This window comes from Miniopterus schreibersii (assembly GCF_964146895.1).
Source record: "Miniopterus schreibersii genome assembly, chromosome: 6".
NCBI classification, from domain to species: domain Eukaryota; kingdom Metazoa; phylum Chordata; class Mammalia; order Chiroptera; family Miniopteridae; genus Miniopterus; species Miniopterus schreibersii.
In genome coordinates, this window is record NC_138107.1 from 51,516,668 (window position 1) to 51,544,301 (window position 27,634).

Consider the following 27,634-nt stretch of genomic DNA (forward strand, 5'->3'; position numbering starts at 1 on the left):
AGCAAGTTAGTAGCAGAGCCAGAAGGAAAAGAAGCCTCCAGTATTCTATCCATAGTTTTTCAAACTACCTACTTTTGATGAAATGCAGTCTTTTAAAAGGGCCCCAAAATAGCTCAGTTTTCTACCTTTTTAAGCTTAAGTTTTAACAATTTAATTCTCAAAGTGGGCAAAGGGACAGTGCCAAGGGACCAAACTGAAGAATGAATTGAAATCCCATCACAGTTGATGTCAAATTGTTTTGCAGTCTGCAGTTAATCCGGAGGTAGAACTTGATGGACTTTTAATTAAGCGACAAACACCTATACATTCTTGAGTCTGTCAATTGACACTCCAGACACAGATTTGAAAATCATTAATTGACACAATCTAGGGGTTTGGTTATATTAAGAGTAACTCCACATCTCCATTTATTTTTCCTTTTGCTAAAAATTTCTCCCCTTTACCCAAAATTTGTAGAGAAAATTTTGAAGGTAGTCATTTTGTTTGTGATCTCTGCTTTTCTTCATATATTACATTTACACTTCATTCAAAGCTTTTGCCTAATTTTCAGGCTCTTCTGATTAAATATCTGCCTAAATCCTGAGGCTAAGATCCCAGATTTCTGAGGTAGGAAGATGACTTTTTAGTACACTGGGCAAATGTGAAACCATCAAAGATGAATCCTTTGTGAGCAGCAACAACCAACCCAGAGAGTGAGGAAGTTCTAGATAAATGTGGCAAATAACACAGTGATTGAAACCAGTGTTCAAATCTCCTTCTCTTTCCTTCCTGCCCAGGATGGGCTCAATCAACATCGGGAGAGTACGGAATAATGTACACATACTGAAAACAAAACAATGGGAGGGGAATTTCAGTTCCAAGTGTTCAGCATTCAATTCTGCTTCATTTCAAAGTTATAATCCAAGTGCCTTCGCTTTCCTTCTCTAGTGAGCACTAGTGCCACTGTGCCATATGCCACTGTTTGGAGCCATGTCTCCCTTAGTTACCCTTTAATTGGATTGACCTATGGGAAGGATGGCTTGAAACCAAGCTTAATTACATAAATCTACTTCAGGCTCTAACCTGCCACTACAGATAGCTCTCCTGGGAGAATGAAAAGGAAGGAAAATTTTATCCAAAGTTTCAAACTTCTTCAAACATTTCAAATACCAAAAGCATGCATTTTATAGCATAATAAAAGGTTAAAAAATCCCTCTTTGCTTAGAATTTGAATTTTCTTCCTCCCATATAGTCAGCACATAATTATGATTTAAAATTGCACTAATGTATGAAAAGCACAATTTAAACAAAGTCAAAATTACTTAAAAGTATCTAAACATTTCTTTTCAAAACCATAAGCCTTATTTATAGTGACTCTTTGATACTGCTTCAGCGTTCTGACTAAATATGTGTCCTATTACTACTATATCAAAATGTCTTATTTTCTTCACTTAGTAGAGCCATCTTTTAAAAGAATATGGGGATTAGTTGTGATATAAGTTTGAAAAACAAGCAAACAGCAACAACCAAGGCCAAGCATATGACATTTAAAGTTATTTTATTTTGGGGAACCAGCAACCTTGTGGTATTATACCCAAAGAGTACTACAACTTGGAAATACTTTCTTTTAGGAATATGGACAATGTTGAGTGAACAATTACATGTTTATGAAAGTATAACACTATCATACTAAAAAATGGATAACTGAATCAAAATTTTGCTATGTAATGATAAGAAGCTAAATTTTGATGAAAATAAAAAAGCTTTGCCACAAATAAAAATCAATAAACATTTCATGGAAATAATGGTAAAGCTTTTTGGGTTACCCTGCCAAAAGAAATAATTGAAAACATAGCATTTCCATTGCACATATCTCCATGCTTTGCACTTTATTGAAATATAGATTCCCAAACAGAAAGGCAGTCCAGATATCTTCTAGATTAATGTGAGCCTGATAGAAATATGATGACACAGAGATGGCTGTCCAGCCTACTGATGGGCAGAGGCCATTAGTTCACAAGGCAGAGCCATGTTTTGGGTTTTGTTTCTCTGAAATTTTAACTATTTGATCATGTTTTGCCTTATATTCAGGATGTGGGTACTACTATCATCTCCATATTACAGATCAGAAAACTAATCCTTAGATTTAGCAACTTGGGCAACATCATACAAATAGTAACTGGCAAAACTAGAGTTTAAATCAAACGTTTCTGAACCCAAATCTGATGCTTTTAACTTATATTCTCTCTAAGATGACACTAAATTATATATTCCAGCCACATTCATTCTGTTGTAGATGACAGAGTTTCCAAATCACTCACAGTCAAAGCTGAATGCCTACAAACAGAAATTTTCCAATACCTAACCCAAAGTGATACAATTAGAGACTTTACGTAAAATCATGCATATGGGTGACAATGATTGACAGAAATATGCATTAAAACAAACAAATAAACAAACAAACAAAAGAAAAAGGCAAAGCTGTAATGTAGGTAAATGACACAGTTACATGGAGTGGATTCAGTAGCATTCTCCTCACCAGAGCAGCAAGCTTTCCTGAAACTTTCCTAAATGACATCTGAGAATAAGTAATTCCTACCCTCCACCTCTGAAAATACCAGTCTGTTGACACTCATGCTTCCAAAAATCCACTAATCCATAACTTCACAGCTCCTTCAAACCTACATTACATTAGATTTCTGCTTTAAAACACTGGAAATTTCCTTTCCTTAGCAAGGAATACATTTAGCTACTTATTTCCCCCAATCTGAGTAACCCAATGTTACCCTAGACAAAGGTGAGGACTCCACCACACCTTTGAGAAGGTCTCTTTGTCATTCACGATAATTTTTAATACCCAATTCTCTGAACACTCTAGAAACAGGAAAAGATTCTTCTGCCCAAGAGATGAAAATAACAGGTAATCAAAACACTCCTTAGTTCTTACTGCGAGAGGAGTAAAAAGTCAACTTTCTCAAGCCATTTTCTCAGGAATATTATGTCCTGTTAGAAATGTGAGTCTAGGAGTAGACAATGATTTGTCTTAAATCAGTAATTTTAAAGCCTGCTTTTAGAGCACAAAGTAAAAAAGAAAAAGGAAAGAAAAGAAAGAAGCAATAGGATTGTTAAAATAAAAATCAGGTGGCTATTGAGAGAATTTTATATACAGAAAGGCACATGAATAAACAAGACGATATACAAAAAAACAACAATATTCATAGAATTATTTTCAAAATTAGAAACCAATAAAAAATGATTGTCCCACTATAAAAGTATTCAAAGGACCAAATTAGAATATTTATAAATGACAAAATTAAATATCTGATAAATTAATTCAAACTCCATTGTCCTCAAAGAAATGCAAATGTAATCTACAAAATGCATTTCACCTGAACATTAATAGATTTTTTTGGAGGAAGGGGAACAGTTGTTTGATTTGTTTTTAATAAATATCTAAAGCTGATAGATGGAGGAAATGGATACACACAGTTGGAATAACGTATAAATTTTACTAAAATGTTATCCAAAGATAAGAATGTGTATAATTGTGTTTTTCAATAATTCTATTCTACAATATTTTGTAGAATATTTCTGGACTATTTTCAAAGGAAATTCAGGGAAGCACTAAAACTTAATTATGGAATGTTAGTATGTATAGGTATGCAGGTAGAAATAATGTTGAAGATGTAATGTAAGTTTGATTAAAATATATTATGATAATGTATGCAATGGAAGCCTATTGAACCATTAAATATAATTCTGTAAAAATATTTTTTAATTCCCTGCCAAATATGATTTTGATTTAAAAGGACATCTTTGGATTTAAGCACTAAAATACAAAATCAACTTATGCTTCAATTAACCACAATACAGTAGCACAGTAATTTGCAAAAGGCCAGGTGGTTGCTCAAGCATTTTGCTGAGGTTTTCAATGATAAAACATATGTAAAAAGGCATAAAATATCAGTCAATAAAGACTGTTTACAAAACGTTTAAAAAGTAGTAGCTGCATAAAATTCATGAGAAAAACTGCTGGAATCCATAACGGGCTTTGGATAACTAAAGGAAGGTAATTCAAGAAAAGGACTTGGAGCAGGTTTGTAATACCAAGGAGCAGGTTGTGCTTTGGAAATTGACTCTTTCTAGTGCTGTTTGCTTTAAGATAACTATGCATCTATTTACTGTCATTGTTTTTTATTTTTCCCTAACATACTCTTTTCTGTGAAACTTTGATTTTATGAACTTCTCTTATCCCTCCACCTTTATACTTCCAACTTAAAAAAGGCAGAGAAAGCAAAAAACAAAAACAAGCATTACACAACGCAAACCAAATGGGCGAAATCCTGTTAGAAAAGGCCCAGCTGGCATGTGGGATTCAATGCTCAGTCCCACTGTGCGATTCTTCAGTCTCTGCCATCAGCATCTCCAAGAGCTCCATGCTGTGGCAGCTGATTCAGCCAAGAAGATCTCTGCTGAGAAGTTATGCCACTTTAGATTGTTATTTTAATTATAAATGTTAATTACGTACACTGAGAATTTGTTTCAATGTGAATATATTGTGCTTTGTATGTGAGAATTAGTTTAATGGGAACATTTCTAGTATATACTATTTCAATTGATCACAATGATTTATCCAAGGCCCGTTCTGAGAGAGAGCTTTGATTCTTGTGTGATATTTTAACCTAATTTTTTAGATAAGTGAGCCCATCCTCTAGTCTTAAATCTACTAGAGTCTAAACTTACACTCTGTTAAATTTATTAATAAGAAGACCAGTAGGCTGCTGTGGTTTTAATGCCAATGGCAAACCAAATCGAACCCTGTAAATGCCTCAGGGTTATGAAATCAGAGCAACAATCACAAACAGAGAACTAGGCTTAAGTTATAACTAATCAAATAATTTCCGTTCTTTGCTTCTGTACTTTCTCTACATACATCTTTCCCCACCTCCTATTTATTGGTAGAGTGCTCCTAACCACATCTGGTTTGACACTGTCCAATTTAAATTGATCATGGTTCCAACAAAGTCTTAAAAATTTTAATGTGCCCCAGTTTAACTTTTAACAACTTCTTGTCACTTAGTCCAAAAAAAAACAAAAACAAAACTGAGAGTAAAATATTAGATTAAAATAATTATTGATGAATTACCTTTTTAAGAAACACTTTATATTTTTAGCAATTTTGGGTTCACAGAAGAATCAAATGGAAAGTACGGAGATTTCCCATACGATCCCTGTGCTGACACAAACAGCCCCAGCCCCCCATTATAAACATCCTCCACCGGAGCGGTCCGTGTGTTACAATGGATGAGCCTGCATTGAAGCATCATTGTCAGCCGGAGTCCATAGATTACACTAGGGTTCTCTCTGAGTTTTGTACATTTTGAGAGTTTGCACAAATGTCAAAAGACATGTACCCACCATTATAGTATCATACAGAGTATTTTCACTGTCCTAAAAATCGTATGTGCTCCACTTATTCATACCTCCCTTCCCACTAACACCTGGAAAGCACCGATCTTTTTTTGATATATCTTTATTGATTTCAGAGAAAGGAAGAAAAAGCAAGAGAGAGAGATAGAAACATCAATGATGAAAGAGTCATTAATCGGCTGCCTCTTGCATCCCCCCACTGGAGATCAAGCTGGCAACCCGGGCATGTGCCTTGACCAGGATTTGAACCGAGAGCCCCTGGATCATAGGTCGATGCTCAACCACTGAGCCATGCTGGCTGGGCAGCACTGATCTTTTTATGGTCTCAATAGTTTGGCCTTCTCCAGAATGTCCTATGGTTGGAATCATATAGTATGTAGCCTTTTCAGATTGGGTTCTTTCTCTTAGTAATACATATTTTAGATCCCTCCATGTCTTTTTATGATAGTTCATTCCTTTTTGCACTGAATAATAGTCCATTATCTGAATGTACAACAGTTTATTAATTTATTCATATACTGAAGGACATATTGGTTGCTACCAAGTTTTGACAATTATGAATAAACCTGCTATAAACATTCATGTGCAGGTTCTGTGAAAATAAGCTTTCAACCCCTTTGAGTAAATACCAAGAAGCACAATTGCTAGATTATATGATAAGAGAATGTTTAGTTTCACAAGAAGCTGCCAAACTATCTTCCAAAGAAGCTGCATCATTTTGCAGTCCCACCAGCAATGAGTGAGTGTTCCTGTCGTCCCACATCCCCACCAGCATTTGGTGTTGTCAGTGTTCTGGAGTTTGGCCATCCTAACAGGTGCATAGTGTTACTCCATTTTTGTTTCAATTTGCATTTCCTCTTTCAGCCTTTTTCTCTATGGCTAAAACCATGGACTCATAGACACAAAATCAATACAGACTCTCACGTATTTTATAAACCTGTAGCCCAAGCATCATGAAAAACAAGATGATTAGAAAGGATCTCTTAGAATTAAAATTATTATTTCAAGAAATTGTTCCTCTGGTCTCCTTTCTTTTTCTCTTCTTTCTAAATCAGTTGAAGCTAACTTGGAGAACTTGATTTTGTACTCCATGGTAATATAGTTTAAAAAACAATGTTTTGTCCTTTATTCTAACGAAATGTTATATTTGTGAATTAAGTTTTCCCTTCAAAAAGGTAGTGGTGTCATGCATTATCATAAAAAATAGCTTAAAGTTTAAATTTTTAGTTGTCTTTTGCCATCAACGTCCCCTTTACCCCACCAAAGTCATTGATACTTATTTCTATAGAGATTTCAAATATTAAGAAACACATATAATTTAATTTTGGAAACTCATTGGAAAATTATTTTACTTAAAAAAACACATCATCTTGGATTTATCAAGAACCATAGTGGAAACTGGTAAAGGCTGGCAGTGTTATATTCAGTCATTTATTCAACAGGGATTCATTGAGTGTCTGCTAAATATCAGGCATTACTTTTGAGACAAAAGTCAACAAAATAGGCTAAAATCTCTGCCTTCACAGAGGTAAGGTTATAAGTGATGATAAGAAATCCATGTCCTACAGGTGAGGGTAGGGGTTGAAAATGCATCAGCTGGGCAGAAGACCTCTACATCCTTTGACAAGTAGCATCTGAAACACCAAATCCCCCCACTTTCTATTCCACAGATATTAACTGAAGCTACTTTCTTCCCTTTAACGTGTTCCAAATATTTTAACTTCTCTTTATTTTACTTTGGAAAACTTTTTCTTAAAAAAAAAAAAGTCTTGATTGATTTCAGAGAGAGGAAGGGAGAGGGAGAGATAGAAATATCAATGATGAGAGAGTCATTGATCAGCTGCCTCCTGCATGCCCCCGACTGGGGATCGAGCCTGAAACCCAGCATGTGTCCCGACCGGGAACCAAACCTCAGTCTCTTGGGTCACAGGTCGACGCTCAACCTCAGCCTCACCAGCTGGGCTGGAAAACTTTTTCTTATCCTTGTGACCTTTGCATTTATTTCTGCCTTAATATGAACTCTATTCAGGAAAATGATATTTTCTTATAGAGAGGGGTATTCACACATTTAATTTCCCATTTATCGTTCGTGGTTATGGCCTCCCCATGGCCACCTTCTTTTCTCCCTGTATTTCAACAACTCTAGCAGGATTCCAAGGTTTTTTGGTGTTTGGTTTTGGGCTTTGCCCGCTCTATTGCTTAATGGTAATTCCTACAATCTCTGTATTAATTTACTAGACTTCCCCCATTGCTTGTGAGAAATATTTTCCCCTTGCTATAATTTTTTTTCAGTTAAACTGTTCCTTCAAGATTTGAACACAAAGAGTACATAAGGTTGAGTATTTGGGGCTGCTTCCCAGAAATGTCACCTGTGGACCCACTGAAATCTGTATATCATGTCTCTTTTTTTTTTTTTTCATACATCAAATCTGACCTCTCCATAGTTTTTTAATTATTCAGGTTTCAAGTCATTTGCCATGGCCCAAACATCTCTGTTTGCCCTTTTTTATAGCTATAAAACTCAATTTCCTCAGCCTTTTTATTCTACTTTCCTCAAGTACTTCCTGCACCTTTCAAATGGGTTGGGCTCAGTTTTTTTTAACATTTCAACGTACTTCAATATGTAATTGGTCCCACATTTCTCCTGCTCTATTTAGGGAAAGCACTATGCTGGATCTAAGGGTTCCCTTGTCCTTCCTTTATCTTTTCTACATTTCACATTTTGCCAAAAATGCAGAACCTTTAGTCACAGAATGATCCTAGTCTTATCCACATTTCTGATGTGTTACTTCTAAAGCCTGAAAACCGTTCTTTATTCAGACATAGAATTGGAATCACTTTTATCCCCCATGAAGCAAGAATATTTCCTAGGGAAAATGTATTTTGATTCTTTCTTTTTTTCTAACTGTCTTCTTTTTTATCCTTAACATCTGATCTCTTTAAAATTTATTAATTTTCTGCTCATCAACACAATAGGTTGACACATCTATATCGTACAGGCATCCATTAATTTTTGTTTCCTGATAAACTATAGCTGTCCACTAATTGTTAAACTAAAATTTTGGTCTCCAAAATCCATTACCAAAAAAAAAAAGCAAAAAACCAAGTTGATTTAAATAATAGTCTCTCAGTATCGACTAAGAAAGGCATTTGTAAGAAAAGGATGTGTAATATCCACCAAGCCAAATATCTGCTTTTAAAAAACACGATTATTTTGAACACAGCTGAGCCCTGGTCATGACTTGAATCTTTGGCTCATTGCTGTCTTGTTCTGAATACCTTTCATCATTAAATTTAAGGGCCAAGCTTTTCCACAGTAAACTTTGCCAAAAGAAAATATAGTTGGTCCAGCAGTTAAAGGTTCTGAGACAGCTTCTCCAAAATCCTGGTACCCTAGATATCTTCTCATTTAGAAAAAGAAAACAACAAATAAATATATATACACACATACATTATGTTCTCTGCATTAGTAAGATAAATGTATAGATAGATGATGATAGATGATGATAGATAGATAGATGATAGATAGATAGATAGATAGATAGATAGATAGATAGATAGATAGATAGATAGATAGATTAGATAAATAGATAGATAGACAGACAGATAGATAGACAGGTAGATAGATGGAGCAGTAATAAAAGTCAGGTCTTAATGACAGAGTTAACCCACAGGTTATATGTAGACCTTGTAATCCCAGGAGAGTAATAAACTTTGCCAATGATTTTTGAATAAAGTTTCAATCTATTTATCTCCCTAGATATCCTGTTTTAATTTTGCTTTAGATCATACAAACAAATGGGCAAGAATAAAATTTGTTCCTGAGAAATACTTTTGTGAAGAAACTAATTATGTTCCCCACTTTTCCTTGACAGTATCTCCCTACCCTATGTGTATTTTTACAAGGCCTTGATATATTTATATACTCTTCAGTTTCATTTCTGTTTATGTACAGTGATAAGGCACCACAAATATTTGTGAAAAACAGTAAGTGCATAATTTTAATTAACTAAAAATAATCATTTTTTATTTTTATCCTTCTAAGCATCTTATGCCCATTAAATGATAACAATGTCTGCAGCAAACCATGATTTCAGCATATCTGTGACCCTTACCAGTTAGTGACTTAACATTTTAAGATTTGGTTTCAGGATTTATAATTTGTTGATGTCAACCTCAGGTATATCAAGTGGTATAACTAACACAAGTGCTAGCTCACACTGTTTAACACTTTAGATATTAAGCACTGTTTCACTCATTTTCCCCCACCAAACTCCATCTTTAATCTCTTTAATTTTTCTTCTCTAAGAACCACATATCCTATTTCCTGGGTGCAGGAACATCTCTAAAATCAAGGCCTTAAGTTTTCAAGCCCCTCTCATCAATGACGTCACATATTTTCTGGCCTTTTCCCTATACTCTGTAAACAATGCCTAACCATTAACATTGTTCCTTCTTCCATCCTGCTACTTCGTCTACTAAATTTAATAAGTTAGGAATTAAATGAGAATTGCTAAAGTTTTAACCTGACTTTGTCTATTTCTCAAGCATAAAATTAGCTTGGTGCTAAAATCAATTAAAGTAGGACTCTACTACTATTGATGAAATGCCAAGAGGCATTCCATCTCCCTAAACATTTCACACATTTGACCAGGTAATACTTTGATCCTTGCATACAGTTAGATAGAAAATATGTTGAATTGACCTAAGGATGTAAATAAACATCCTCATTTATTTACTCTATTTTTTGGACACAATTATGGTGGCATAAACATTAACAATTAATCAGTAATTTTTTAAAGGTGGCTATTGTAAATAGCTTCCTATTATTTGGGATTTTCATGTGTAATTACATCATAAACACAAAGAAGTGCATATGCATAATATATTTATGGTCAATAAAAATAACAATATTTGATAAAAGCAAACATGTACCTACCACCTACCTGAAGAATTGAAACATAATCAATACCACTGAGATCCGATGTATGTCCTTTCCCAATGAGACTACTGTTCCTCCCTGAGGAGTTAACCAGACACTATTCTGAATTCTCTGGTATTTATTTTCATAATAATTACATGCTACCTGTATGTTTCTTTAAATAAAATCATTGTTTAGTTTTGTGTGTTTTACCATTATGTAAATAATCCATCCTGTCTAGTATTTCGTGATTTGTTTTTTACCACCAAATATCATGTTTGAAATTGATCTATATTTTTTATTCATATTCCACGATGTGTATATTCCATTCTGTGAATATACATATTCCCAATTCAATGTTTTTTCAGTCTACTTGTTAGTTTGTTTTTTGTTAGTTTGTTTTCTTTTACTTATTGTTCTATAATTATTTCGTGTGTATGTATACATTTTTTTAAATAAAAATATGTCCCAGTCATTTGGATCTACCATAGGAGGATACCAGAGACTGTGCGTCTTATTAACAAACATGTGCTTCCCCCAGTTCTGGAGGCTGCGAAGCCCATGATCAAGGTGCTGACAGGTCTAGTGTCTGGTGAGAACACGCCTTCTGGTTTGCAGAGACAGCCATCTTCTTTTATTCTCACATGGCCCAGAGAAAGTTTTCTCTTTGGATTCTTTTTTAAGGACACTAGTCCCGTAGCTCCCAAAGGCTCCACCTTCTAATACATCGCAGGTTAGGATTTCAAAATATGAGTTTTGGGAAGATACAACTTTCAGTCCATATCAAAATCTGTCAGTAATGGACAGCATGTATCTGCTATCAGGATTTGCTTGGGGCAAATATTTTCTCTCTGGTTGTGGTTTGCTTTGACACTTTATGTTATACTTAGAGAAATATATGTTAACAATTTTAATGCAGTAGAATTTTAACTTTTTTCTTTAGTTTATTATTTTTGCACCTAACAAAAATCCATGTTAAAGAAATCCTTTTATATATTTTTAAAAGCTTTAAAATAGAATTAAGTCCTTAATTCATTTCAATTTATTTATTGTATGATATATAGTAAGGACCAATTATTCCCCACAGATGGAAATTATTTTCTAGTATCACTTTCCTCACCTATTACATTTTAAATTTGTATCTTAAAATGTTTTGTTAACTGATTAAATCACCACACCTTGTTTCATTTCTTAGCCCCTCATTTCTTTAACTCCAAGTTTGTGGGTATCTGTTTTTGTTTTAACGTGTGTTCTTCCACATAATTTTTCAAAGTTACCTTTAGCATATTAAAGCAAACTATTGGGATGTTATTAGAATTAGTATAAGTAACGATTTGGGGAAGAGAGAAATGCTTGTGATAATAGGTCTGATGATATTTTCATGTCACCTTTATGCATGAAGATAGTTTCAGTGTACAGTCAATTCTATGTTGCCAGTCCCCTCAGTGCTCTAAAGTGACTGTTTGGTGGCCCCGTTGCTTTTATAATTGCCGTTGAGAAGCAGCTGCGGGTTGAGCTTCCCTGCCTGTGAGGGTGAGCTGTCCCTGCAGCTCCGGCAGCCGCTTTGGTGGCTTGCAGGTTCATGCATCTGGGTGTGGGCATTCGTCTACTCATCCTCCTCTGCAATTTTTAAGATTCATTTAACCTACTTTTGGGGGTTTCATTCGCCCTAATTCTGAAAAATTCTAGATATTATCTCCATTGTGTATTTGTACTCAGTTTATTTTGGGACTTCAAACAGAGGAGGGCCTAAATGCTAGAACTCATCACTCCATTCCACATGCCTCCTGACCTCGCCTTAGTCTGGTCTCCTAGCTTTTTGGGCTGCACTTTTTTAAAAAAAAATATATCTTTATTGACTTCAGAGAGAGGAAAGGAGAGGGAGAGAGAGAGATAGAAACATCAATGATGAGAGAGTCATCGATCGAGCCCTCAACCCCGGCATGTGCCCTGACCGGGAATCGAACCCCGATCGCCTGGATCCTAGGTCGACGCTCAACTGCTGAGCCACGCCCGGCCGGGCTTGTGCTGCACTCTGATCTCTCTCTTCTGACTTATTTTTTTTATTGTATTAATATTCTCTTCATTGAATCTAATTTTGGTTTAGCCTGATCTTTGTGTTTCACATATTTTTCTAGTAATACTATAACGTTCTTTTTCAGTTCTACTTCATTATTTTGAAAGTTTTATCTTAGTCATAATTTTGATACATTTTTATTTATTTAAATATATTTAGCATATTTATTTAATATTCTGTCATAACATTTTCAGTATTAGCAATCTATGAATACCCAGTTCTGTAGTTTGTTCCCATTGACTCTAACAGTCTTACTTCTTTGCTTGTGTGTCTTACAAGCCTGTTGTTTGTTTTTGAGAAATCATGATCCCTGAAGTTTATTGTGGGATTATCTTGAGACTTGTGTGGAATGTATATTTTCTCCAGAGAAGATTTGCATATACTTCCACCAGGCACTTGAAGATCAATGTAAAATAAAATTTCTGGCTGTGGGTTTTAGGACCAATTAGTGTTATTTCTAGCCCCTAACCCAGGATGGATCATTGTAAGTTCTCAGAAAAAATTGTTTTTGTTTTTGTTCTGTCTTTCTTAAGCCACCTAAGGCAAAAATTTCTTAATATTTCACACAAAAAGATAGGCTTGTTTTCTCATTTCAGCCACAGAATGTGTCACCCACTGAGGATTCTGGCTTAATTCTGAAACTTGCATCTACCTCTCCACCGTGTATGTCCTCATATTTGTCACTCACGTGTGACCCTTAAAACTTAAGCTCTGGGGCTGCTGCCGTCAATAGGCAGAGCCTCCAAGGCAACATCCATCTTGAAAAGCTTACGGATTTTTCTAGATTTAAGCTTTCTAGTTAGAGCTTCTGAGGATTTCCATACTATCTTGCTATTGAAAGATTAACTTTTAATACTTTTTAGTACTTAGGTAGTTTTGTACCAGGAAGGCTGGCGGAATATAACACTGTCTTCTGTGCTTTAAGTAGAATCATTTACCTGGAGAACCGAAAGATGTCCTTAATACGGGACACATGAAGTTGAATTAAAGTCTGAGTGGTGTATCCACTAAGACCAAATTCTCACCACAGTAGGTACACAGGATGCATGCCACCTTTCTAAGATACAGTCCCAATTTTGACACCAAGACTTGGGCACCAATATAGGATCTCAGGTATCATTTGGTTCTACTTCGTTTATTTGGTTTCCCTGCAACGCGTTACTGTGTATTGTATCTGGCTCCAGACACATAGGAAGGTCCAACTGGAGGCAGTTTAGGTGTCTGTCCTCGTTAATTCAAGCACTTGAGCAAATCAAATTAAATAGGCATGACAACCAGACTCCTGAAAGGGAATCTATTCATGTTGAAGCTGAATCAATAAATAAGGGAGCAAATAAAATAACTTGGCTCCAGAGTTCATGCTCTTATCACTGTACCATAATTCTCCAAAACTGCTGCTTTGGAAATGGAATTTGATTCATAATTGGTACATTCGCAAGGAATATGAACACCTACTCATTAAAAGCAGAGGTTCATATATAACTGATAAAACTAGATTCGTTAGTAAAGCTGACTCTAAAAGTAACTCCAATACGTAATGCTTTTTGAGACTATCATTTGCTAATAAGTATAAGCTTACTTCTAATGTATACTTTAAAGACTATATGATAATCTAAACCATATGTAGTATCTACACCTAAATATAGTTTCTATGCTTTCCTCTGGAGAAATCACAGTTCTGTTTTTTAAAAAACCCTTAATAAAATGACCAACAAAAATTCAAGCCAAACCCTAGAAGGAAAAACAAGGATTGTGCATTTTGGCTAATTTGGACATTGATCCAGAACTACTTAAAAATGTTTCTCACCCTTTCTTTATATAGTTCTATATATTTCTTAATTGAACACTTTAAGGAACCCTGCAAAAGCCAGTGATTCCCAAGGAAAGGGGCATGGAGTGAATGGTATGGTAAATACAAAGATAAAAGAAAATACGTTTACCTTACATCTTCCTGATAGCCATCTTCAAAGTATGGTAATAGTCACAATAAATTAAAGTTAGAGGAAGCTGGGTTCTGGTATAACATAAAAATCATCTTGTAACAGTGTTCCTATCCCAAAACAAAACGTATTTCCTTAAGAAATAATGAGCTACCCTTTCCTAGAAGTCTCCACAAAAAGACGGGTTGTGCCTCTGAGAGGCTGTACCAGGCGACCCGGGACCAGGCTAGGTTGTCTTTCACCGAACCCCACCAAGCCTGCCTCCCCCCGGTCATGGCTTTTCTCATTGATGTGCACAGGTCTGAAGCTTAGTTTTCATTTACAGAGTCTCTGCCCTAAAAATGCATTTGTTCCAACAAGAACTTTGAGGGAAAATATAGCTTTTAACCATTCAGACATGGCCTGTGGGACTCAGTGGATCAAGCAGAAGATGACAGATGCAATTGGTTTGTAAAAATTTTTAAGCCTTAAGAGAAAGATCTCCTAGGAAAAGTGGCCCGTCTGCTGCCGCTTTTAAAGTGACAGAGCAATAGATCTTGAGCTGCCTCGGGTGCTGCCTGAAGAATCAATAAACTCTCTTTAAAGGCCCACTGATGTCTCATGAAAGGCATCCAAAAACATTTTATTTAGAATATCCATCTTATTTCTTTCGGAACAATGTAACTCCCTTATGGCTGACAAATTGAGAAAAGGCTGATTTGTCTGTTTTTAAAAATATCTGTTTAATAGAGGACAGTGAGAGGTAATTTGGAAATTCTCCTTTGGAGGAGAATCCTCAACTATGTTTAAATAGAAAGTATGCCCATTAGGGAAATGTTTATAGAATGCAAATAATTTGGAGTTATTAAATGACTCTCAGTAATACCTTCTAAAAAGTTGGTGTATGAAAAGCCATAATCATTACTTTTATTGCTATTATTAATTAATTTAGAAATCTAAAATTTATAACTACTGTTTCTTTATCAAACATTAGAGCATCTCATTTCTAAGTAATTGTATGTTAGTTGATTGACACTCAATCTGTGAATACATACACTGAGGTTTCCAATTTAATTTATTAAGACTCTTGCTAAGGCCTACCCATTGGAAAATGGGAATGATAATATATCCCTCACAAAGTTATTGCTAATATTAAATTATAAAAATGCTATCACATGTACGTTCTTAATACACTGCATGTCAATATTCTTTTGTTTCTTGCTGAAATATTTATTAGTATACTATTTATGACTTTTAATGTTCATAAATATTTGTCATGTATTTTTTTAACATGGCCATAAAATATCAAGTCAACTAGCTAAATATAATTTCCCATAAGCTATATTAATCTGCAAGTTTCATAATCCATATTCTTGGCATCATTCTGAAATTTATTCAGAAAACATATTTGAGTTGTCTTCAGAGAATTTGAAAACTGCTTTGTTTTAATGAGGCTTATGATATTGGTATTAGAGAATCAGTAATATTTCATTTAAACCATAAGTTTATACACAGTAAAAATCCAAAGCAATGTAGAGAAAACAGACAAGTAAGTAAACATAAATGGAGATAATAACATAAATATTTAGAGATGAGGGAAGGGAAACCAGGCTGTAGAGATCTAAAATTTATATATCAATACTCAGGAGGTCACATATAGATTTTATTACATAGAGCATAGAGTGTAAAATGGGGATTTTAAAAGAATATAGGACACATGGGTGTGTGTAAATGTGATGTTTCCTTTATGGACCTTCAACAACAACAAAAATGTTTTAAAATATAACAAGCCTTGAGAATTCATCCCTTTTATACAAAGCACCATTTTTTATGTTCTCATCGTTTCCTTCCTTAGCAAGTATGGTATCAACAAAGTTTGCCTACATTTTTTTATTGATGTTGGAATTGTGTTGTTTTATTTGTTTGAATATTTAGGGAAATTGTTGAATTAAAATGCCTTGAAGAAATTACACACTTTCCAGTACCCATCCCCCTCATTACTCAAAGATTCACAAACGTATATACTTGGTTTCAGAACTCATTTCACTTGGGTCTCTTCTTTAGTGTTTTTAAGTAAACATACTATTTTACCAAATATTCCAAAATTTTTATAAATACTTCATGCATATAGGTACTAACTAAGCTTATCTTAATGCCTTTCAGTTTATTAGGTTTCTGTTTGTTTGTTCTGGCTATGTTTGGGAAGTTGGCTTTCATTTGGAACTTGATTTATACATGCTAATGAAAGCTGTTTAATCCTCTGAGCTTAGTAACACTAATATATAAAATAACAGAGGTACCATTACACACCTGTTAGAATGGCCAAATTCTGTCAAGGATGTGGAGCAACAGAAACTCTCATTCATTATTAGTGGGAATGTAAAATGGTGCAGCCACTCTGAAAGACAGTTTGGTAGTTTTTTACAAAACTAAACATATTCTTATATGTTCTTACATATCCTTGGTAATTACCCAAAGAAGTTGAAATTTTGAGTCCATACAAAAACTTATATATGCATATTTATAGTAGCTTTATTCATAAAAACCAAAATATGGAAGCAACAAAGGTGTCCTTCAGTAGATGAGTGAATTAATAAACTTGGTACATCCAGAATATTATTAAGCACTAAAAATGAATGCGCTATCAAGCCATGGAAAGACATAGAGGAAACTTAAAGGCATATTATTAAGTCAAAGAAGCCAATCTGAAAGGCTACATACTGTATGATTCCAACTATATGAAATTGTGGGAAAGGTGAAATTTTGGAGACAATAAAAAAACTCAGTAGTTGCCAGAGGTTAGGGAGGAGGGAAGGATAAGTAGACAGGTCATAGAGGATTTATAGGGCAGTGAAACTACCTATATTATATTCTAATGGTAGATATGTGTCATTATACACTTGTCAAAACCCATAAAATGTAAAACAACCAAGAGCGGACACTAATATAAACTATCAGCTTGGTACGATAATGATGCATCAGTACAGGGTCATCGATTGGAACAAGTGTACCACTCTGGTGCAGGATGCTGATGGTGGGGGATGGGCAGGAAGTATATGGGCCTTTATGTCCTTTCCATTCAATTTTGCTGTGAGCATAAAACTACTCTAAAAAAATAAAGTCTACTTAAAAAATAAGTAACAAATGACATTAAGATATATGTTGGCATGAAAATATGTGACGTTTGTGAAGCTAAAGTCTCAATTATTAAATATATATGCAGTCTTGAAAATTAATATATCTTTCTGAGAAACAAAACTCTTACCTGATTCTTCTCTCTCCAAGTTTAAAAATGCCAGTCTCTGTAATCCCCAAGATTTAGCACTAGTTTTCCCTCTGCTCTCTGCTCTTATCTGGTCAAAATTACATCTTATTTGTTTTAAAGAAAGAAACCCTTATAGTTCCCTGGAAACTCTAACATGGATCCATGATGAATATACAAGACTTTCTATTACAGATCATGAAGAGTGGAATGGTTCTACTAAAGGACACATTTTGTTTACCTGCGATTCAAAGAAAAGAGCTTCTGGCTTAATATTCTCATTATTAGATGCTATGGCCTACATATGCAGCTATTGATTTGAGAGGAGAAAGAAGAAGAGAGAAAAAGAGGAGAAAGAGGGAGGGAAGGAGAGAGAGAGGAGGAGGAGGGAGAGGGAGAGGGAGAGGGAGAGGGAGAGGGAGAGGGAGAGGGAGAGGGAGAGGGAGAGGGAGAGGGAGAGGGAGAGGGAGAGGGAGAGGGAGAGGGAGAGGGAGAGGGAGAGGGAGAGGGAGAGGGAGAGGGAGAGGGAGAGGGAGAGGGAGAGGGAGAGGGAAAAAATAGGAAAAAGAAAATTAGAAAATAAGTAAAATATATTTCATTCTACCTTCATACTAAATGTGCTTTAATTGCTGATAACTCACATTGGAGTCCCGGAGTCGATGCATATCATAATTGGGAGCACAGTTATTGAACCTCGGATGCTCAGAAGCATTGACTAATGCTATACACAAAATTATAATCAGGCCAGATTCTACCCTATTAAACGGTCTATTTTTAAAAATCACTGTCTGATATTATAAAACATATCCTAGTAATAATGACACTAGACTATCAATGGGAATACTTTAATATTTATTTTGAAAAAGACTCATCCAGTAGAGATAAGAGTATCCCCTAAGCTGTAAAAACCCACCAACTAAAAGAAGAAAACAAATTTATGGAAGATTATTTGAACAGTCAAAATTATAAATTCTTTGTGACTGCAAATAATGCTGTGAAGGGGAACAGAGTTCGTCACCCAGGAATATGCCTCTTTGGGATATTTTAAGCTGATTATTTTGAGGGGCCAGAAGGCTCAAGAAGAATCTTTGACCTTTCCTCCCCAACAGCTGCAATAAACATGGAGGTATATATACAGTTTTGAGTTAGTGCTTTTGTTTTCTTCAGTGTTATATTGATCAATTCTCTATCTTAAATGCATATCCAGCTAAAATAATCATTGGATCCTCACTGGAGGACAATTAGAACTCCATGCACTTAGTTGTTGTTAAAGGGGATATTTTCAAAATATTGCAATAACACCTTTTTTTCTACAACATTACTTGGTTTGTCCTAACTTCAAGGGTATTTTTAATATTTAGCAAATATTTCCCTACTGGAATATATCTAATTATAAAGTAAAGTTAATTGGAAATACCTTCTTAATGTTTATATAGTATGAATCCTATATGAATCTTTAAGCATGTCTCTACTACAAATTTAGCAATAAATGTAATAAACTAGAACCTTTAATCAAATAAACAGAATCTGCTGTTGTTTTATAGGCCAACACAGGGTGGTTATTTCATTGAAAAAATCCTTCATTAAGTGATTTAAATAACCAAAATAAGGTAGGAAATAAAATATGATAACAATATTTCCAGAGAAATAATGCTAAGTATGCTTTTATTTTCTGAGGAATAATCAATATTCTGAAACCTGTAATAGAATTTATGCCCTAAAGTAAAATTAGCAAACAAATAATTGGCCATTATACATTCCTTTCATCTGATTTGACTTCTTTCAGTACCTTGGAGAATGAGAATTCCAAATGCTAATTACACCTTAAGAATAGAACATACCGGCTATATAAATTACATTTCTGAAAATATAAAAGAGCAACTAAAACAATCACATTTTAATAGCTGTGTGATTTTTTCATTTTGTTCAGGTTGGGAAGATAATGGCAGAAATACTCTTGCTTCATCTGGGACCTGCTTCTCTTTACCCAGGAGTTTGCAAAAGAGTGCCATGGTTTTCCTTCCCTCCCCTCTTACCACTATTCATATATCAAGGAGTATGGATAATCAGAACTCTTTGTTATTTTCTTTTACAGTATGTATCAAGAAACATACTGTATCTGTAACCAACACATAGACATGAGAAAGTATAGATAAATTTCTGGAAAAAAGGAGAAGAGAGAGAGGTAGGGAGAGGGAGAAATCAATCTTGTAGTGGAAGCCAGTTGAATCTTGGCTCTCCATATGGTTTTACCCTTCCTGCTATGAAATGAGGCACCTTAGTATGTATCCCATAATTTCTTCATTCTGCTGAAGAAAGAACTGAATTTTTAGTACTTTTAACCAAGAACCCTAATTAATACAGTTATGATCACTGTAGTTTTTTAGATTGTCTTCATAATCATTACCGCTTTGATTATGTGACTGCAACACAGCTAACTAACATGTGAATGTTTCTTCTCTGCTCCTCATTCCTATTTTCTCATTCCTTTGTCACTCAATAATCCAGTTACCTGTGATGGGAAATTGGAAGTATTTAGAGAACAAAAGAAAGTAGTGGACTTGACCAGAGATGTAGGTTAAATCTACCTAATACAGAGCTGAGGAGCACAAAGGTGCTGTTCGCTGGAATTCTGGGAAAAACTTTGAGGTTTTGATGAACAAGATGCTTATGAGCAAATAAAAGGTAAGAAAAATTCAGGAGTAAAAGGAGGAGATTAATACATTTATTCTGAAGGTTATGAAATTATTTCCAGTTTGAAATTTGTTGAGTATCATAATAATTCAGACATCCGTGAGTAAAATCTTGTGATTATAGACACACCCTTGTAACACACACACACACCCAACAGTAGAATATGACTTAATGAGATATAACTCACATTTGATAGTTTTGTCTTTTTAAATTTCATTAAATAGTTTGTTCCTCTTGTTCTTGAAGATAGTATGAAAAAAATCATATCTACATTTCTCAACATCTACTTTTCCTACCTCAAGTGTAGAAAAATTTCTTGCTGGGACATATAATAGAGTTGGCTTATTTTTGTTTAAATCTCATTTTGGGACTTTGTACAAGAATCTAGGCAAGCTATGTGGAACCTCAGTTGTCACTGGGATTACAAAGGAGGTGCTTTAAATTTCTATTTTCATTTTATAATAATATTACAGGTAATTGTTCATGACTTATATACTTAGACCCTCGTATATCTCTATATGCCTTTATGGTGTCCTAAGGACTTCCACATATTTTGTCCAAATGGATCATAATAACATCTTGTGAGGCACAGTGATATAGTTCATTGTTATCACCATTTTAGAAAAATAAGGACCTAAAAATTCAGGAAATCTTAAGGATTACCCAAGACTCATGGCTGGAAAATAGAAAGCTGCTAACTAAATTCAATTTTTCGCACTCTAAATTCAGTGTTTTCAATGTTCTTCAGTGTTCATACTATATTAACCATGTTCTAAGATCCCCACCATACCAGAGACATCTGTGCAAAAGAAGTGAAGTTTTGCTTCAGTGTATTTATACTTTTTTTTTTTTGAAGAATTTTTTTTTTAAATATATCTTGATTTCAGAGAGAGGAAGGGAGAGGGAGAGAGAGAGGTAGAAACATCAATGATGAGAGAACCATTGATTGGCTGCAGCCCACAACCCAGGCATGTGCCCTGACCAGGAATCAAACCTTGATTGCCTGGATCCTAGGTCGATGCTCAACTGCTGAGCCACGCCCAGCTGGGCAGTGTATTTATACTTGATGTAAAACCTCAGAAAATCTCTCTGCTGGACTAAACTAGACTTGCAACCAAGTCCACTGCCAATACTTCACACTCAAACCCTAGTATATCATTAGAAATATTTCTTATAGAAAAATAACTGTTTTCCTACAAGAGCTAAATTATATATAATCTGTTTTACAAAAATACCCTAGCCTCTGAATATCTCATGATGAGTAATCCCCCCAATCAATTTCAGTCCCTTTTCCTTTGAGAATGCTCCCTGGCCGGCTCCCACAGTCAGCTGTGCTGCTCTCTGCTGAAGTGGCTCTTCAGCTAGAATTCACTGATTTTATTAAACAACTATAAGTGAACATCTATTTTTGGCTAAATTTAGAAAGAATACAGAGAAGCTCTTACAATTATAATGAGCACCCCTCAAAAGTGTGAAAACCAGAAAGAATGGTCTTGGAAGAGTTTTGGAAGAAATTGAGATGTGATGGATGAAGTAAGTGGCTGAAGACGGGGGAGAAGTGGATCTTCCTGGAACGTGGAGCAACAGGTGTAAGGCCAAGAGGCAAGAACACTGATGGCATATTCATGGGACTATGAGTGGGTTTCGAGTGAAATAAGTAGGCGAGAGTAGAAGGAATTAAGTTTAAAAGTGAGCAGGGAGAAAATTAGGAGAGGTCTTATATGATATGCTAAGGACTTTAGACTGTATCTCAACTGTCATGAAAGAGCTTTAAAGAATAAATTGATATTATCAGACTTGCATTTTAAATAGATTACTCAATGGCAATGATAGGAATGTTTTGGAAAAGGCCAAATTATAAGACAAGAAACCAGACAAGAAACTTTTAAGTGCTTCAAACAAGAGATAATGGTGCCAGGTTTGGGTGATGACAAGGTCGGGTTCAGAATAGAAGTGGCGGCTGAGGGTCAGTGAAGGTGAAGGGCAGAGTAATTTTTAAAAGCAAGGAAAGGCATAGATACTTTAGCAACTTTGATGTGAGACAATACTGTGTGTCAAATCCCAAAACCCTCAATTAATGGTAGGGAAGGGCCTGCATAAAAGCAAAGAACAATAGAGGTAGAGTATGCCCTTCTTCGATATACTATAAAATTTTGATTAAGGTATAAATTTTATTTCTGCTTCAACCAAGGACATATACCTTTCCAGTGATTTTTATAAGATAAAATATTGAGATGAGCCTGAAATATAAAATACTATCAGTGGTATAATTCATCATAAATCAAGCACCAAAGAGAAATTACTTATTTCTGGAAGATATGACAGTGAAGTCACGGCAGTAGACAATTCTACTTAAAAGTGACACGATGCTTAATAGAGTGACCTACTACATAGACTATTGAGATGAGGAGAGGATTTTTTTAACTTGTTCATTGTTTCAAATTTCAGCTATCCTTTTAAAGTATTGTTAACATATTCATCCACATGTGTGACCAAAGATATGATTTAAATAAAGTTTGAGAAACACTGTGGTTAAAGTACAAATAGGACTCTAAAGGATGCAGGGATTTTAACAACAACAACAGAAATGACAAATGGCTTTAAAGTATGTGGTAGATCATTTGGATAGTCAGTCTAATTGAAAACCTAGAAGATCATGCTCACTCATTATGATAGTCAATAGTGTTATTTGCTATTATTTCGAGTTCTTTAACTTCTGGCCACAAAGTAGTATTGTGCTTCCTGGTTCTCTTGAGATTGGATGAAATTTTATAAGTAGGTATAATCAATGACTTAAAAAAACACTGATGTGTATCCGTTAAGGGTGGACACCTTTGACTGACAACAGGAACCTTGGTCTCTCTAGTATAGTCAACAGCACCATTAGCATTGATGGGTGGGTGCTGTGAGCGTCTATGATGAGCTGACCAGCTAGCCAGCAATAGACATACAGTGTGAGTAACAAATAAATTTTGCTACATTAAGCCACTGATATTTGGAGTTTGTGTATTACTGTAGCATTACCTAGTCTTTTCCAACAGATACCCTAATTAATACATAGATTTACGGCAAAAAGATACTGCTGGAAGTAATATATCTCAGTAAAAGGCCTGAGTTTGTGCAGTAGATGTTGTGACACAGGCATGTGGGCACAGAGTATGAAGTCTTCCGGTTCCTATTAGGATACCTTACTGTTATCTTTATCAATAAATTACATACTACAAACTTAGCTGTGATTCTTACAACCTAGATAATGCAGTTTAAAAATGGTTAAAGGATTATTTTTAAAAATTAACCAATTACTTTAAAAGCAAATGGAAGCATCCTATCCATCCTTTTTGATTTTTTAAGATGAAATTTATATAACATTAAGCATTAGTGTACTATTATTCAGTAGCCCTTAGTATATTCACAATTTGTGTGACCATCACCTCTATCGATTTTCAAAAATGTCATCACTCCATAAGAAAACTCCATACCTGTTAAGCAGTTACTCCACAGCCCTTCCCTTCCCCAGCTTGTGGATGCCATTAATCTGTCTTCTGTTTCTTTGCATTTATCTAATCTGGATATTTCACATAAATGGAATAATATATGTTATTACCCATTGGATCTGGCTCCTTTCACTTAGCATTATATATTCAAGGCTCACCTACCTTGTAGTATACATCAATGCTTCATTTTGTTTTATGACTAACATTCCACTTTATGGATATACCATGTTTTGTCTATTCATCCATTGATGGACATTTGAGTTGTTTTTAGCTTTTAGTTTTCCGTCAATCTTATCTTACAAATAATGTTCATCACATATCACATATTTTCCCAGGGACTACATGTTTTATAGAATAAAAATCTGGCAATATAGGAAATCAGGAGAAAGCAGTATTAAGCCATATATTGAAACTAAAACTTGACTAAGTCTTATAGTTGGATCATCACACTTATCTTAGACAAACAATAAAAAACTTTACTTATTGTACTAACGCAACATTGGTTATGTTTGTTTAAACCACATAAATTATACACACATACATAGAAAAAGAGGGGGGAGGGGATAAGAGAGAGAGAGATCACTTCAGAAGATGTAAAAAATCTGATCTCTACTTGGTGCTGCTAGGAACTGAGGAGGATGCCATGTCTGAGGTATGAGAAAATAATCTTTGTTCACTTGAAAGAGCCACCAGAGCCAAGTGCGTGCCAACAATCACCAGGTTTTACCTACAACTGGAGGAGAGCTCTGGGTGGTGCTCTCTTCCAAAACCCTCTGCTGACATGGATCTACACAGCTACCCTGTGGTGAGCACATACTTCATCTCTTGGTGACTCTCAATCCATACTCTACTGATCCCTCCTGTCTGGAAGTTATTGCAGGAATTGTACCGCGCAGAGTCACTATTCGGTGGCTTCTTTGGGAGTAACAAACTTTACTGAGAGGCCCTAGAGTGGAAGTACATGGGAAGGCTGTGGAAAATCACCAAAATTTTCAGAAATACCTGGACTAGAAAGATAGTGATAGAGTAAGAAACGGAAATGAGATCCTGAAGTATGTAGCATAAGTCAAAGGAAATAAGTCAAAGAATAATAATTTCGTACTGTTAATATGAACTAATGTGTAACTGCAGACTGCTGAGACTTGGGGGAATTTAGGTTATAGTGTTACACCACTATTTCGTGAAAATGTATAAATAATATTGTGGTGAATTTAAAAACAAATGTATTTAAAAGCATTATTGAACTCATAGTAACATGTTTTCTATCTGCAGATATTGAATCTGTGAGGATTATCACATTTTCATCTTATTAACAAAGTGTCTTCCACACTTGAAAAGGCTGAGCACTAGTCATGCCCACTCTCAGCCACACCAGGCACATTTCCTTGGAATTCCTTGATATTCACACGTAAAGCTGAGCTTCCCTCCTGCTCCGGCCAACAATGTAAACTTGTCAAGGAGATTCCAGAGCTCTACCAGTTAGGTGCTTTACCAGATTTACCTAACTTATAAGATGTATGCTTCTTTCCCTATATATTCAACCCCTGTGTTTTGTCGATTGCCCATTACTAACCCCTTCTCCTTGGAAAATAATTTCACATTTACATTATTGAAAACTAGTAGCACTAAATATTTTTCCCTAGAAGACAAACTCCAAACATCACCAGATGTTTGTCTAATCCTCCCCCCACAAATTGACCTAGAGAATCCTCCTAAAAAGCAAATAATCTGTTTTTCTAGAAGCTGGAGTGGCATTTAAATTGTATCCAAATTTTCATTGGGTGTTAGAGAGGAATATTAAAATCCTAAGTAAATTTTAGGAGAAATTATGGTGATAGATTTGTATTCAAGATGCAGATATATCCCTGAGAGATTCTATAGAATGCATGTCTTGAGGAACTACCTTCAGTTCTTCTAAATGAGAATTTGAAACTGAAAGTGGAAAGAATTTTGAACCTTCTTGCCAGCTCAGCGAAAGTACAGAATGCTATCTGCTAGACTCCATTATGACAGAGAAGAGTGTTAGGCATTTCTCAGTACAAAAATATACATTTTAGCAAAACATGTTTCCAGCTACTGCTTTCATCCATTATTGAGTAATAAAAGATAGTCGCTATTGAAATCTAAAGCATAAATGAGTCTGAGCTAAGAAAACAGCACACATTGAAGGCATCATTTATATAGGAGAAATTCTTCAGGAGAAACCCATAAAACTCAGAGATATTAAATAGATTTATTGCCTCCTTTAAACCAAAAGGGAAACTATCAGCTACACATTGTGCCCAGATGCTTTATAAAGAGCATCTGTGTTGCTTGGAAATCATCACTCAATCAACTCAAAATTCATGACCAGGCTCCCTTTGTAGCTGCTTCTTATTAGGCCCTCCTCTCTGAAAGAGAAATAGCGCAGGGAAGTGGGCCACCGGTACATAAAACGGCGTGGCTCCAAAAGCTTTCCCCTGCATCACACTGACAGGATCCTGATAGCCACACAATGCTGGCAAGAACATCATGTCATAAATTCATCACGAACTCCAGCTCTCCCTGAATAACTTCAAGTAATGGTGGTAATGACATCACTGAACTTAAACTCTAAAAGCCAGGGTTTTTTTTGATAAAGTGCCCTATTTTCCTACATTCTTCTGGTTATTGACTAATGTTATGTGGTAAACATATCCATCACCCAATATTTTCATAAATCCTTTAATAAAGTGGAGGGGAAAGTGTGAGGAGGGGCTCCTGTTCTCACAAGACACCACCTATTTTGCAGTGAGGCGTTTCTTTCTTGGAAAAACTCGTCTCTCTCTCTCTCCTGCCAATTCTATGTTTCAGGTGACATGAAATTTAAATTTCAGTAGGGTAAACTCCAAGATTGAAAAAGGCAAATTTTCCTATTTTTGGAAGTAATTGCACATCTTAATTCTAGATGTCAGCCCATTTCAGGCATAGAGAATGTGGGCTCCACACCTCACAGCCTGGGAGAAAACACGAGACCCAGAGGCATCAGCCAGTTCCCAGGAGGCTAACACTTTTCTTGGTCACTTTCAGCTACAGATTTCTATCTCTAATGAACTCCCCCCCTCCCACTTGAGCCCTTTACAGCTGTTTCTTTTGGTCTCAACTTAAATACTGAAAGATGGGGGGCTTTATGAAGACGTTTCACTGGCAAATGGGGAACCCTAGCTGCACAGTGTCAGGCAGACCCTCAGGAATGGGTTTCCAGGGAGAAATGTGGTGACTTTTTTAAAGACAAAAGGCTGCCAGCTGTCTTTGTCCCCTATCGGGAAAGTCAGTCTCTGAGTGCTGCTAATGAGCAGGTGATAATTCGAGTTGTAGTTACATAAGCTTGGGGCCTGCTGGAGGTCATTTCCTGCATAGTTTGGGGTCCATAATGAAAGTATAGCTTCCAGGTGCCTCGGCATTGTATGTGATGTGCCTCCATCAGGACTGTGTCACCCAGTTATATCTGCACTGGGAACAGCAAGTTAGGGGGTCAGGTGAGAGTTACCAGTGTCCCCAAACAAACCACATGGCAATAAACAAAAACAGTAAAAACACAGTTACAATTTGTTGTTTTAACTATGAGTTTACCTAGAAGAAATTAAAATGTGAAACAGTTTTTAACATCCATTCTATTCACAAAAGGATGATAGTACCTTCCAAAGGGTTAAGTACCACCTCTTTATAAAGGAGGGAGTCTTAACACATTTCTTAGATGATCTGGGAATTCTTATTCAACCCATCTTTGACGTAAGAAGTAAAACACAGGATATAATGCAATTTTACCTGGAACCTTGGAGGAAAGAACACTGTCTAAAGAAGCTGAAAATATGAAGTAGCAGTTAAATAAACCTCAAA